Here is a 12699-nt window from a genome sequence, read left to right on the forward strand (position 1 = left end):
CTCTTCCTCACCTCTCCACCTATAGTATCTCTCCATCTTCTCTTCTCTTCCTCACCTCTCCACCTATAGTATCTCTTCATCTTCTCTTCCTCACCTCTCCACCTATAGTATCTCTCCATCTTCTCTTCTCTTCCTCACCTCTCCACCTATAGTATCTCTCCCTCTTCTCTTCTCTTCCTCACCTCTAGTATCTCTCTCCCTCTTCTCTTCATCTTCCTTTTCTCTTTCTTCCCCATCCAAGTACGTCTCTCTTCCTCTCACATCACCTGTCTGTATTCCATTTCATTCTTCTCCCTCCTTTTCTGTCTCTCCCCTCTCGATATCTTTATAACTCTCTGTCTGTCTGTCTGTCTGTCTGTCTGTCTGTCTGTCTGTCTGTCTGTCTGTCTGTCTGTCTGTCTGTCTGTCTGTCTGTCTGTCTGTCTGTCTGTCTGTCTGTCTGTGTCTCTCTGTGTCTGTCTGTGTCTCTCTGTGTCTGTGTCTGTCTGTCTGTCTGTCTGTCTGTCTGTCTGTCTGTCTGTCTGTCTGTCTGTCTGTCTGTCTGTCTGTCTGTCTGTCTGTCTGTCTGTCTCTCTCTCTCACTCTGTTCTGTCTGTCTGTCTCTCACTGTCTCTCTGTCTCTCTCTCTCTCTTTCTCTCTCTCTCCCTCTCTCTCACTCTCACACTCTCTCTCTCAATTCTGTCTCTGTCTTTGTTAACTTTGCCAAAGCACTCTAGATTTCTCTCACTCTCACACTCTCTCTCTCAATTCAATGTATTGACATGTGAAACATTTGTTAACTTTGCCAAAGCAAGTGAAATAGATAATAAACAAAAGGGAAACAAACAATAAGAAATGAACAGTAAACATTACACTCACAGAAGTTACAAAAGAATAGAGACATTTCAAATGTAATATTATGTATATCTACAGTGTTGTAACGATGTAATATTATGTATATCTACAGTGTTGTAACGATGTAATATTATATATATATATACAGATGATGTAATATTATGTATATCTACAGTGTTGTAATATTATGTATATATACAGATGTAATATTATGTATATATACAGTGTTGTAATGATGTAATATTATGTATATATACAGTGTTGTTTAGTGTTGTAATGATGTAATATTATGTATATATACAGTGTTGTTTAGGCCGAGGTACAGTGTTGCGGATGGAACACTGTGGTATTTGTGGAAGTTACCTGTGGTGCTGATGATTAGGCCGAGGTACGTATGGCACACTGGTATTGTGTGGTTGTAAACGTTACCTGTGGTGCTGATGATTAGGCCGAGGTACGTATGGAACACTGTGGTATTTGTGGAAGTTACCTGTGGTGCTGATGATTAGGCCGAGGTACGTGGTATGGAACACTGTGGTATTTGTGGAAGTTACCTGTGGTGCTGATGTTTAGGCCGAGGTACGTGTGGCACACTGTGGTATTTGGAAGTTACCTGGGAAGTTACCTGTGTCGCTGATGTTTAGGCCAAGGTACGTATGGCACACTGTGGTATTTGTGGAAGTTACCTGTGGCGCTGATGTTTAGGCCGAGGTACGTATGGCACACTGTGGTATTTGTGGAAGTTACCTGTGGCGCTGATGATTAGGCCGAGGTACGTATACTTTTTTGTTTGACCTACGAGTCTGTTGTTAATGATATTGAAGCGGATTTTCCCAAGGTTGCTATTGATGCAAATGCCACGGTTGTTTCACTTCCACCGAAGGTGGAAGGTGGTTCCTCTCCCTGTTCGGGGGGTGTTCGAAGCTCGGTGCTCGGCGTCGCCGGCCTACTAGCCATCAACCATCCTTATTCTTTTTCCCTTAGTTTTGTCTTTGGTTCTTTCACACCTGGTTTTATTTGCTTGAATTTCTGTGTGTATAATTACCCCTGTTGCCTGCTTAGGTTTGCGCGGGATTGTTCGTGTTATGTTGCTTGTTGAGGTTGTGTATTTTCATGTATTATGCCGAGTGTGTATAAGTTCTAGCAGCGTTGTTTTTTCCTCCTTCTGTGAGTAACTGGTTTCTCTTTTGTGGAGTTTATTTTGGTATTGTACCTGACCTTTATGTTTGTGGCCTGTTAAAAAAACGCTACACGGACATCTCTGCTCTCTTGTGTTTCACTCCTTCACCTTCATCTAGACACAATATCCTAACAATGGTAGTTATTGAGGTCAAATTTGTCTCCACCTTTGTGGATTGGGGTGATCAGTCCTTGGTTCCAAATATTGGGGAATATGCCAGAGCTGAGGATGATGCTAAAGAGTTTAAGTATAGCCAATTGGAATTTGTGGTCTGTGTATTTGATCATTTCATTGAGGATTACCATCAACACCACAGGCCTTTTAGGGTTGGAGGGTTTGAATGTTGTCTTGTAGTTCAATCCATGTAATTGGATCATCCAGTGGGTTCTGGTAGTGTTTAGTAGTTGATTCTAAGATTTGTATTTGATCATGGGGCGGCAGGGTAGCCTAGTGGTTAGAAGGTTGCAAGTTCAAACCCCTGAGCTGACAAAGTACAAATCTGTCATTCTGCCCCTGAACAGGCAGTTAACCCACTGTTCCCAGGCCGTCATTGAAAATAAGAATTTGTTCTTAACTGACTTGCCTGGTTAAATAAAGGTAAAATAAAGGTTAAATAAAGGTAAAATGTATTTGTTGTTCCTGTTTATTCTTTGTTATAGAGCCATATTGGAGAAGTGGTTTATCCGACACTTCATGTTGTTTGTTTAGTGTGTTTCCAATTTTCCCAGAAGTGGTTTGATTCATTGGATTCTTCAATTACATTGAGCTGATTTCTGACGTGCTGTTCCTTCTTTTTCCGTAGTGTATTTGTGTATTGTTTTAGTGATTCACCATAGTGAAGGCGTAGACTCAAGTTTTCTGGGTCTCTGTGTTTTCGGTTGGACAGGTTTCTCAATTTCTTTCTTAGGTTTTTCATTCTTCATCAAACCATTTGCAATTGTTGTTCATTTTCTTCGGTTGTCGGCTTGAAATGTATAGATTTGAGGGAAGCCGAGAGGTCAACTATACAGTTCAGGTTTTCTACTGCCAAGTTTACACCTTCACTATTACAGTAATAGTAATGTCCAGTAAGTTGTCTAAATGGGATGGAATTTATTTTTGCCTAATTGTTTTTTGGTAGGTTTCCACACTACATTCCTTCCATCTATAGCATTTCTTAATGTTATCGAAGTCCTTTGACTTTGATGCCTCATTATTGAGTATTGCTCTGTTGAAGTAGACTGTGATTTTGCTGTGATCTGACAGGGGTGTCAGTGGGCTGATAGTGAACGGTCTGAGAGACTCTGGGTAGAGGTCACTGATACAGTAATCTACAGTACTACTGCCAAGGGATGAGCTGTAGGTGTACCTACCGTAAAACTCCCCTCGAAGCCAACCATTGACTATGTCTAGACCCAGCGTGTGACAGAGCTGTAGGTGTACCTACCATAAAACTCCCCTCAAGCCAACCATTGACTATGTCTAGACCCAGCGTGCGACAGAGCTCTAGGTGAACCTACCGTAAAACTACCCTCTCTAAGCCAACCATTGACTATGTCTAGACCCAGCGTGCGACGGAAGCTACAGGAATTGAGACCCGTTTGTCATAGTTGTGTCTAAAGGGAAATATTTTGGAGGGACTGCTGTCTCCTCCAGGTAGGGGTTTTCTCCCTGAGTGCTGAGAGTGTCAGGTTCTTGTCCAGTTCTGGCATGTAGGTCACCAGCTTCTCTCTCTCTCACTCTCCTCTCTCTATCCCCCTCCCCACCCCACACTCTCTCTCTCTCTCCCTCTCTCTATCCACACCCCCCCACACTCTCTCTCTCTCTTTTCTCTCCCTCTCTCTATCCACCCCCACTTTACATTCTGTTTATAATCTCTTTGTCCACTGGTCTTTACTTCTCCCCCGTGATCCCTCTTTCCACCATCATAGTCCCCAGTCAAAACATACTGACACACACACACACACACACACACACACACACACACACACACACGCACACACGCACACACACACACACGCTCCCTACAGAATACCAACACAGAGAGAGACAAACAGAGACAGACAAAAAATAAGACACTCTTCAAAGACTTGGAACACAATCATCATACACACGAGCACGCACAGACACACAACATATGTAGAAACACACACGCATGCACACACACATTGATTTGAAATTTGATTAGAACAGGAATGTGAGTGATTCACCACTCAGTGAAACAGCCTGTCAGTAAGCAAACCCCCTACTATCACATTCATCATCCTACTGTCTGTTTCTCAGAGGAGAGGAAGAGGGGGAGATTCTAAATGCCTGTTGGAGTGTTCCATGGTGCATTAAAACAACTCACACACAGCAGGAGACGCCACTAGTCAACATGTGTATGACACACACACACACACACACACACACGCACACGCACACGCACACATACGCACACACACACACACACACACACACACACACACACACACACACACACACACACACACAGGAGTGTACATGCATGCGCCATATTGACAGGCCAAACCGTAGCCTAAGTGGTATATGTGTGGGTGTGTGTTTGTGTGTGATTGTACAGACCAAACCGTTCTTCATACATGTACCCTACCCGTCGCCATTATTCCCGCTTACTACCTCGAACGCTCGAGTCTCCTCCTCCTCCTCTGTCGTTCACTGCGTCTCCTCCTTCATCCCGCCTCTTCTTCTCCTCCGGTCCCCCAATCCTTCCCTCTGGTTGTTTTATCCTCGGTTCTCTCTCCTCTCCTTCTTGCCGATGCAGTAAAAATAAGTCCGTAATAGGCTGCTCCCGGCGAGGCCACGCGCACCGTGTGTGTGAGAGCGAGATGGAATAAAGAAGGGAGTCAACCGATCCTTGACGTGGGAATTATCCGACAACGCGAGCGTATCCTCCTCGACGAAAAAAACTCCCATGAGGAAACACAAGCCACTTTAGCGTCACACATACGCTCAATCTCACCTAATAGGACTCGACCGTCTTTCCCGCTGTTGCACGTCACGTTGCACTAAAGTAGCTTATTATAATGATATCTCCTGGGTTCCTATGGCGATGACTGTAGCCTATTCTACAGGCTAGTCCAGTTGGATGACAAATAGAAACGTACAGATATAACACATAGCAAATGGAAGTCATATTATATTATATTATCTATCGTCGAGTCCAGTCAAAATGCAGTCGCACTGTTGAGGCTGGCTATTGGCAAATGTAAACACTTCAGTAGCGCATAGCTTAGTAGGCTACAGCATCCTTCCTCTCCCTAGGCTGGAAATGCGGAGGGCTCCAAGATTACACACGGATAGATATTATCCAGAGCATTTAAAGAATCTAGATTCGATTGTCCGTAATGCTCCATAAACATCACGACCGAATAGAGTTGATATGACCGACGATCAAATGTATGCAATCGTTCATACCCTAGCGTATTGAAGGAAAGTAACGTACGCACTGTTTCTCAATGGCACCGATTGCCGTTAAACGCGGCCTCGTCTAGCTCTGTCTCGCTCTGCCGCTCTCTCTCTCTCTCTCTTATTTTAATCAAACCAACAAATCTACACTTTCACATAGCCATAGTGGTAAACAGACAGTATAGGTTCTAATTGTTGTCTACGACACAAAGTTATTATTATTTAAAACTGTATTTTATAAAGATTGAATCTAGGAGTCAGAGAAAGCCTAAACCTAATCAATCCAATGCAAATCATACGTAAGAGCAGGTAAAGAGCTCGTTACAAAAACCAAGCGATTGTATCCTTACAGTACACATACAATATGTTGGCCTATACTGTATATGTTGACTTATTCCACATTTTGTTATGTAACAGCCTGAATTTCTTAAAATGGATTCAATTGATCTGTTGTGTCAGTGATCTACACACAATATCCTATAAATGTCAACGTGGAATTTTGTTTGTGGGATTTTATTTTATTAACAAAAATTCAAAGCTGAAATGTCTTGAGTCAATGAGTATTCAACCCTGTGTTATTCAAGCCTAAATAAGTTCAGAGTAAAAATGTGCTCAACAATTAGTTGCATGGACTCACTTGTGTAATAATAATAGTGGTTGACATGATGTTTGATTGACTACACCATCTCAGTACCCAACACATGCAATTATCTGTTAGGTCCCTCAATTTCAATCACAGATTCAACCACAAAGACCAGGGAGGTTTTTCAATGTCTCACAAAGAAGGGCACCAATTGGTAGATGTGTGTAAAAAAGAGCAGATGCTGAATATCCCTATGAGCAAGTTATGGGTGAAGTTACTAATTACACTTTGGATGGTGTATCAATACACCCAGTCACTACAAAGATACAGGCGTCCTTCCTAACTCAGTTGCCAGAGAGGAGGAAACTGCTCAGGGAATTCACCATGAGGACAATGGTGACTTTAAAACAGCTACATGGGTTGAATGGTTGTGATATGAGAAACCGAGTTGATCAACAACTTTGTAGTTACTCCACAATATTAACCTAAATGAGTGAAACGGCGAAGCCTGTACAGAATTAAAATATTCCAAAACATGCATCCTGTTTGTAACAAAGGCACTATGTTTTTAAAATGTGGCAAAGAAATGAACTTGTCCTGAACACAAAGCATAATGTTTAGCCATATCCACCACAACACATCACTGGAGTAGCACTCTTCATATTCTCAAGCCATGATGGTGGCTGCATCATGTTATGAGTATCTTTGTCATCAGCAAGGATTAAGACATTTTTAGGATAAAAAGTTGCTTACCAAGATGACATTGAATGTTCCTGAGTGGCCTAATTACAGTTTTGACTTAAATCCGCTTGAAAAATCTATGGCAAGGCTTGATAATAGCTGTCTAACAATGATCAACAAACAATTTGACAGAACTTGAAGAATTGAACAAATAATAATGGTCAAATATTGTACAATCCAGGTGTGCAAAGCTATTAGAGCCTCAAAACGACTCACAACTGTAATCGCTGCCAACGTGCTTCTACAAAGTATTGACTCAGTGGTGTGAATACGAATACCTGACATAATAACAAAATGTATCTGACAATGTCCATATCTGTAGTCATGATCACAGTCAAAACATTTATTCATAATGTCCATCTGTAGTCATGATCACAGTCAACAAAATGTCTGTTACAATGACCATATCTGTAGTCATGATCACAGTCAACAACATTTATGTTACTGTTACAATGTCCATAACTGTAGTTACAATGTCCATCTGTAGTCAGTCAACAAAATGTATCTGTTACAATGTCCATATCTGTAGTCATGATCACAGTCATGTATCTGTTACAATGTCAACAAGGCATGATCACAGTCAACAACACCCCCATCATGTCACAAGTGGTTGGGTTAGAACAGGAGTGTGACTGTGTTTCCCATGGAGACCCAGGTGTTCCTCCAGGACATAGGAGACTACTCTACCTGGCTCAGGGACACTGAAGAGCCCTCATTAGAAACACTAAACCATGGGGTAGAGGGGCTCAGTGAATATGGTCTGGAATGTGTACACATGGGTCATTGTGTCAGAGTAGATCTCATAGAAGGAAAGTGTGCCGACCGGCCAGTCCAGAAACACTCCTACCTGAGGCGTGGAGGGGAGGAGGACTGGGTCTCTCTGGAGTTGAGGAGGGTTGATGAGGCGTGGAGGAGGAGGACTGGTCCTCTGGGGTTGGAGGGGAGGGTTGATGAGGCGTGGAGGGGAGGAGGACCGGTCTCTGGGGCGTTGAGGAGGGTTGATGAGGCGTGAGGGAGGGGAGGACTGGTCTCTCTGGGGCTTGAGGAGGGTTGATGAGGTGAGCATGTATTGTAGTATATTGACTATTGTGGAGGGCACCATAATGATTCCCACGGCAGATCAGACGCCAGGACTTCTTATTGTATCCAAATTCACTGGCAGAACCATCTCCTTTTCTTTACTGATGCCTTTATATGTCACTCCAATGTCACAGCCCACTGCACTCTACCTCCCAGTAACAGCGCCCAGTCAGACCTCTCTACACAACACCTGGGTGAGAGGATCAAATCTCTCTGGATGATCAGGATACGGCTGCTCCTCTTTAACCCTCTCCACCCTTCTGTTCCCCTCAGACAGAGAGAGGTTTCTGTGTGCTGTGTTGGGGTCCAGTGTGAGATCACAGGCATCTGCAGACAAGAGACAAGTTAGAGGAGAGGGAATTGGTTAGAATTTGTCAGAATGTGTGTGTGTGTTTAATTATACGCCTGTTTGTCAAATGTATTGGCCACAAACTGACCTTATAACTAACACCCTTACATTTCGTCATCAGCTGTGGTTTAACCCAGACTCTTCTGTATGGTCCTCACACTGTGGGAGAGACAGAGGAATGGACAGAGTGAGTGAAACACAGTCTGTGTATGTATACAACAACATCATTTCACAGTAACTGTACTAACTTGAGTTTCTCCAGTCTACAGTGTGGATCCTCTAGTCTAGCAGAGAGCAGCTTCACTCCAGAGTCTCCTGGGTGATTGAAGCTCAGGTCCAGTTCTCTCAGATGGGAGGGGTTTGACCCCAGAGCTGAAGCCAGAGAAGCACAGCCTTTCTCTGCGACTCTACAGAATGACAGCCTGCAGAGAGAGTTCATCATGATTTTACAACAGGACTGCTGCCCTCTAGTGGTGATAGCTGATACACAGTATATACATATTTCCAATGAAACCAATACTGTTTCTAAGTACCAACCTCAGTTTCTGTAGTTTACAATGTGGATTCCCCAGTTAACCCAGTATTTACCTTATTGGTTGAGCAGACTTACTGGCTACTGTAATGATGTTGTGATTTGACAAATCATATTTTTATTGAGCAGGTATGTTTCTAAGCACTAACTTCAGTTTCTGTAGTTGACAGTGTGGATTCCCCAGTCCATCAGAGAGCACCTTCACTCCTGAATCCTGCAGGTCATTGTGACTCAGATCCAGTTCTCTCAGGTGAGAGGAGTTTGAGCTGAGAGATGAAGCCAATGCTTCACACCCTTTCTCTGTCAGGGAACATCCATTCAGCCTAAAAGGATAATATATTGCAACATGATGAGTAACAAGTAAACAACTTTGAAAATAACATTAGAGAAAACATTAAAGACAAAACAAACAATTCCATTAAATCAGACATTCTTGGCAAAGAAAGTCTCTATGGGTGGTGAACAACACAAGTTTAAGTCTGCTAGTGTTAATATGCAGTCATACCTGTAGTAGATATGAAATCTTTGGACCAGGCTTCCAAGTAAAAGCAATTATTATCAAGAATAAATGTATCTGAATATACTCTCCTTGACAATTTGACCCTTACAAACTGTCCAACAATCAATGAGTTCTGGTCATGTGACAAACCCTCCCAAATTACTGACCTCAGTGTCTGTAGTTTATAGTGTAGATATTGACCTCAGTGTCTGTAGTTTACAGTGTAGATATTGACCTCAGTGTCTGTAGTTTATAGTGTAGATACTGACCTCAGTGTCTGTAGTTTATAGTGTAGATATTGACCTCAGTGTCTGTAGTTTATAGTGTAGATATTGACCTCAGTGTCTGTAGTTTACAGTGTAGATACTGACCTCAGTGTCTGTAGTTTAGAGTGTAGACACTGACCTCAGTGTCTGTAGTTTACAGTGTAGATACTGACCTCAGTGTCTGTAGCTTACAGTGTAGATATTGAACTCAGTGTCTGTAGTTTACAGTGTAGATACTGGCCTCATTGTCTGTTGTTTACAGTGTAGATATTGAACTCAGTGTCTGTAGTTTACAGTGTAGATATTGACCTCAGTGTCTGTAGTTTATAGTGTAGATATTGACCTCAGTGTCTGTAGTTTATAGTGTAAATACTGACCTCAGTGTCTGTAGTTTACAGTGTGGATGGTTCAGAGCAGTGAAGAGTTCCCTCCCACCACCGTCAGACAGTCCACTGTTCCTCAGGTCCAGGTCCAGTTCTCTCAGAGGTGAGTCTGCTGATTGGAGAACGGAGGCCAGTGATCCCCAGTCCTCTTCAGAGAGTCTAAAGCTAGACAGTCTGTAGAAACAGGGATAATATCACTCATACATAATATGATGTAGTGTTGGTCAGAGACACGTAACAGCATTATTCAGAACCTGTCCTTTCAGATGGTAAACATTTAGTACATCAACTCTTAGTGAGGTACATCTGGTATGTAGACATGTAGACATGTATGTAGGTATGTAGACATGTAGACATGTAGACATGTATGTAGGTATGTGGTGATGTCTGTAGGTATGTAGTCATGTCTGTAGGTATTGTAGTCATGTCTGTAGGTATGTAGTGATGTCTGTAGGTGTGTAGTCATGTCTGTAGGTATGTAGTGATGTCTGTAGGTATGTAGTCATGTCTGTAGGTATGTAGTCATGTCTGTAGGTATGTAGTGATGTCTGTAGGTATGTCATCATGTCTGTAGGTATGGTAGTCATGTCTGTAGGTATGTAGTCATGTCTGTAGGTATGTAGTGATGTCTGTAGGTATGTAATCATGTCTGTAGGTATGTAGTCATGTCTGTTGGTATGTAGTGATGTCTGTAGGTATGTAATCATGTCTGTAGGTATGTAGTCGTATCTGTAGGTATGTAATCATGTCTGTAGGTATGGTAGTCATGTCTGTAGGTATGTAGTCATGTCTGTAGGTATGTAGTCGTGTCTGTAGGTATGTAGTCATGTCTGTATGTATGTAGTGATGTCTGTAGGTATGTAGTCATGTCTGTAGGTATGTAGTCGTATCTGTAGGTATGTAGTCATGTCTGTAGGTTCATGCACGGTGGCCCGTTCCTGTAGGTTCATGCTCTACAACATCCGCAGAGTACGACCCTGCCTCACACAGGAAGCGGCGCAGGTCCTAATCCAGGCACTTGTCATCTCCCGTCTGGATTACTGCAACTCGCTGTTGGCTGGGCTCCCTGCCTGTGCCATTAAACCCCTACAACTCATCCAGAACGCCGCAGCCCGTCTGGTGTTCAACCTTCCCAAGTTCTCTCACGTCACCCCGCTCCTCCGCTCTCTCCACTGGCTTCCAGTTGAAGCTCGCATCCGCTACAAGACCATGGTGCTTGCCTACGGAGCTGTGAGGGGAACGGCACCTCAGTACCTCCAGGCTCTGATCAGGCCCTACACCCAAACAAGGGCACTGCGTTCATCCACCTCTGGCCTGCTCGCCTCCCTACCACTGAGGAAGTACAGTTCCCGCTCAGCCCAGTCAAAACTGTTCGCTGCTCTGGCCCCCCAATGGTGGAACAAACTCCCTCACGACGCCAGGACAGCGGAGTCAATCACCACCTTCCGGAGACACCTGAAACCCCACCTCTTTAAGGAATACCTAGGATAGGATAAAGTAATCCTTCTCACCCCCCTTAAAAGATTTAGATGCACTATTGTAAAGTGGCTGCTCCACTGGATGTCATAAGGTGAATGCACCAATTTGTAAGTCGCTCTGGATAAGAGCGTCTGCTAAATGACTTAAATGTAATGTAAATGTAGTCGTATCTGTAGGTATGTGTCTGTCTGTAGGCCTGTGGTCATTAAATACATTCTAAATGAATAAATAATGTCTGTTCACAGTTCATTATTACAGATAATTGTACTCCAACAAACTGTCCAACAATGACTACCTGTTTAGGCTATTGTCATGTGATCAACCCTCCCACAGTACTAACCGCAGTTTGTGCAGTTTACAGTTCTGATGTTTCAGAGAAGTAAAGAGTTCCCTCCCACCACCATCAGACAGCTTAGTGTCTCTCAGGTCCAGTTCTCTCAGATGTGAGTCTGCTGATTGGAGAGCAGAAGGCAGTAACCCACAGTGCTCTTCAGAGAGTTTATAGCCACCCAGTCTGTAGAAACAGAGACAATATCACTCAGACAAAGTGTGATGTAATGCAGGTCAGGGACACATACCAGCATTATAACAAATTCAGCACAGTGAGGTCAAAATCTTCCTCAGATAAGTCTGCTGTGTGTGTCGGAAGTTCTGTGAGTGACAAAAACATAATGTTCAAGGAGTGATAATTCTACCCCTACCAACAATGATTCATATTTTATAGTTTTCATCATGAGAAGACCTCCTCAATACTACTGACCTCAGTGTCTCCAGTTTACAGTGTGGATGTTTCAGTGCAGCGAGGACAACAGTCAGCGCAGCAACGAGAACAGTCAGTCTGGCCTCATCGTCACCATCAGGATCATCGTCACCTTCAGGATCACGCTCCCCCGATGTCGTCCAGGTGCAGCTCTCTTAGATGTGAGTCTGCTGATTGGAGAATGGAGGCCAGTGATTCGTAGTCCTCCATAGAGAGTTCAAAGCCAATCAGTCTGTAGATACAGAGAAAATATCATCCATTAGGGCTGTGATGATACCAGTATCATGATATCTTTTCCATGGCAAATATTAAAACACAAAGGAGACCAAACTCTTTGGTCCTTTAAAAACCTGCTGTATGTGTGTGGTAGCATGGAAACTAATTCAATGTTACTCTGGATGACAACATAATTATGTTAGTTACCAACATTAGGGCTGTGTTCCTAAAGAATTTAAACTCTCTGGGATGGTTCGATGGGGAGCGTCCCACCTCGCCATCATTAGTGAAATTGCAGGGCGCTCAAATTCAAACAACAGAAATCTCATAATTAAAATTCCTCAAACATACAAGTGTTATACACATTTTTTAAAGATACACTTGTTAATCC

At 43.1% G+C, this 12699-nt stretch overlaps 1 pseudogene; it reads right to left on the bottom strand.

Moving 5' to 3' along the window:
- Positions 1 to 8402: 8402 nt before the first annotated feature.
- On the bottom strand, positions 8403 to 12341 carry LOC135570321 (NACHT, LRR and PYD domains-containing protein 12-like; annotated as a pseudogene).
- Positions 12342 to 12699: the final 358 nt, after the last annotated feature.

This window comes from Oncorhynchus nerka, unplaced genomic scaffold, assembly GCF_034236695.1.
Source record: "Oncorhynchus nerka isolate Pitt River unplaced genomic scaffold, Oner_Uvic_2.0 unplaced_scaffold_983, whole genome shotgun sequence".
NCBI classification, from domain to species: Eukaryota; Metazoa; Chordata; class Actinopteri; order Salmoniformes; family Salmonidae; genus Oncorhynchus; species Oncorhynchus nerka.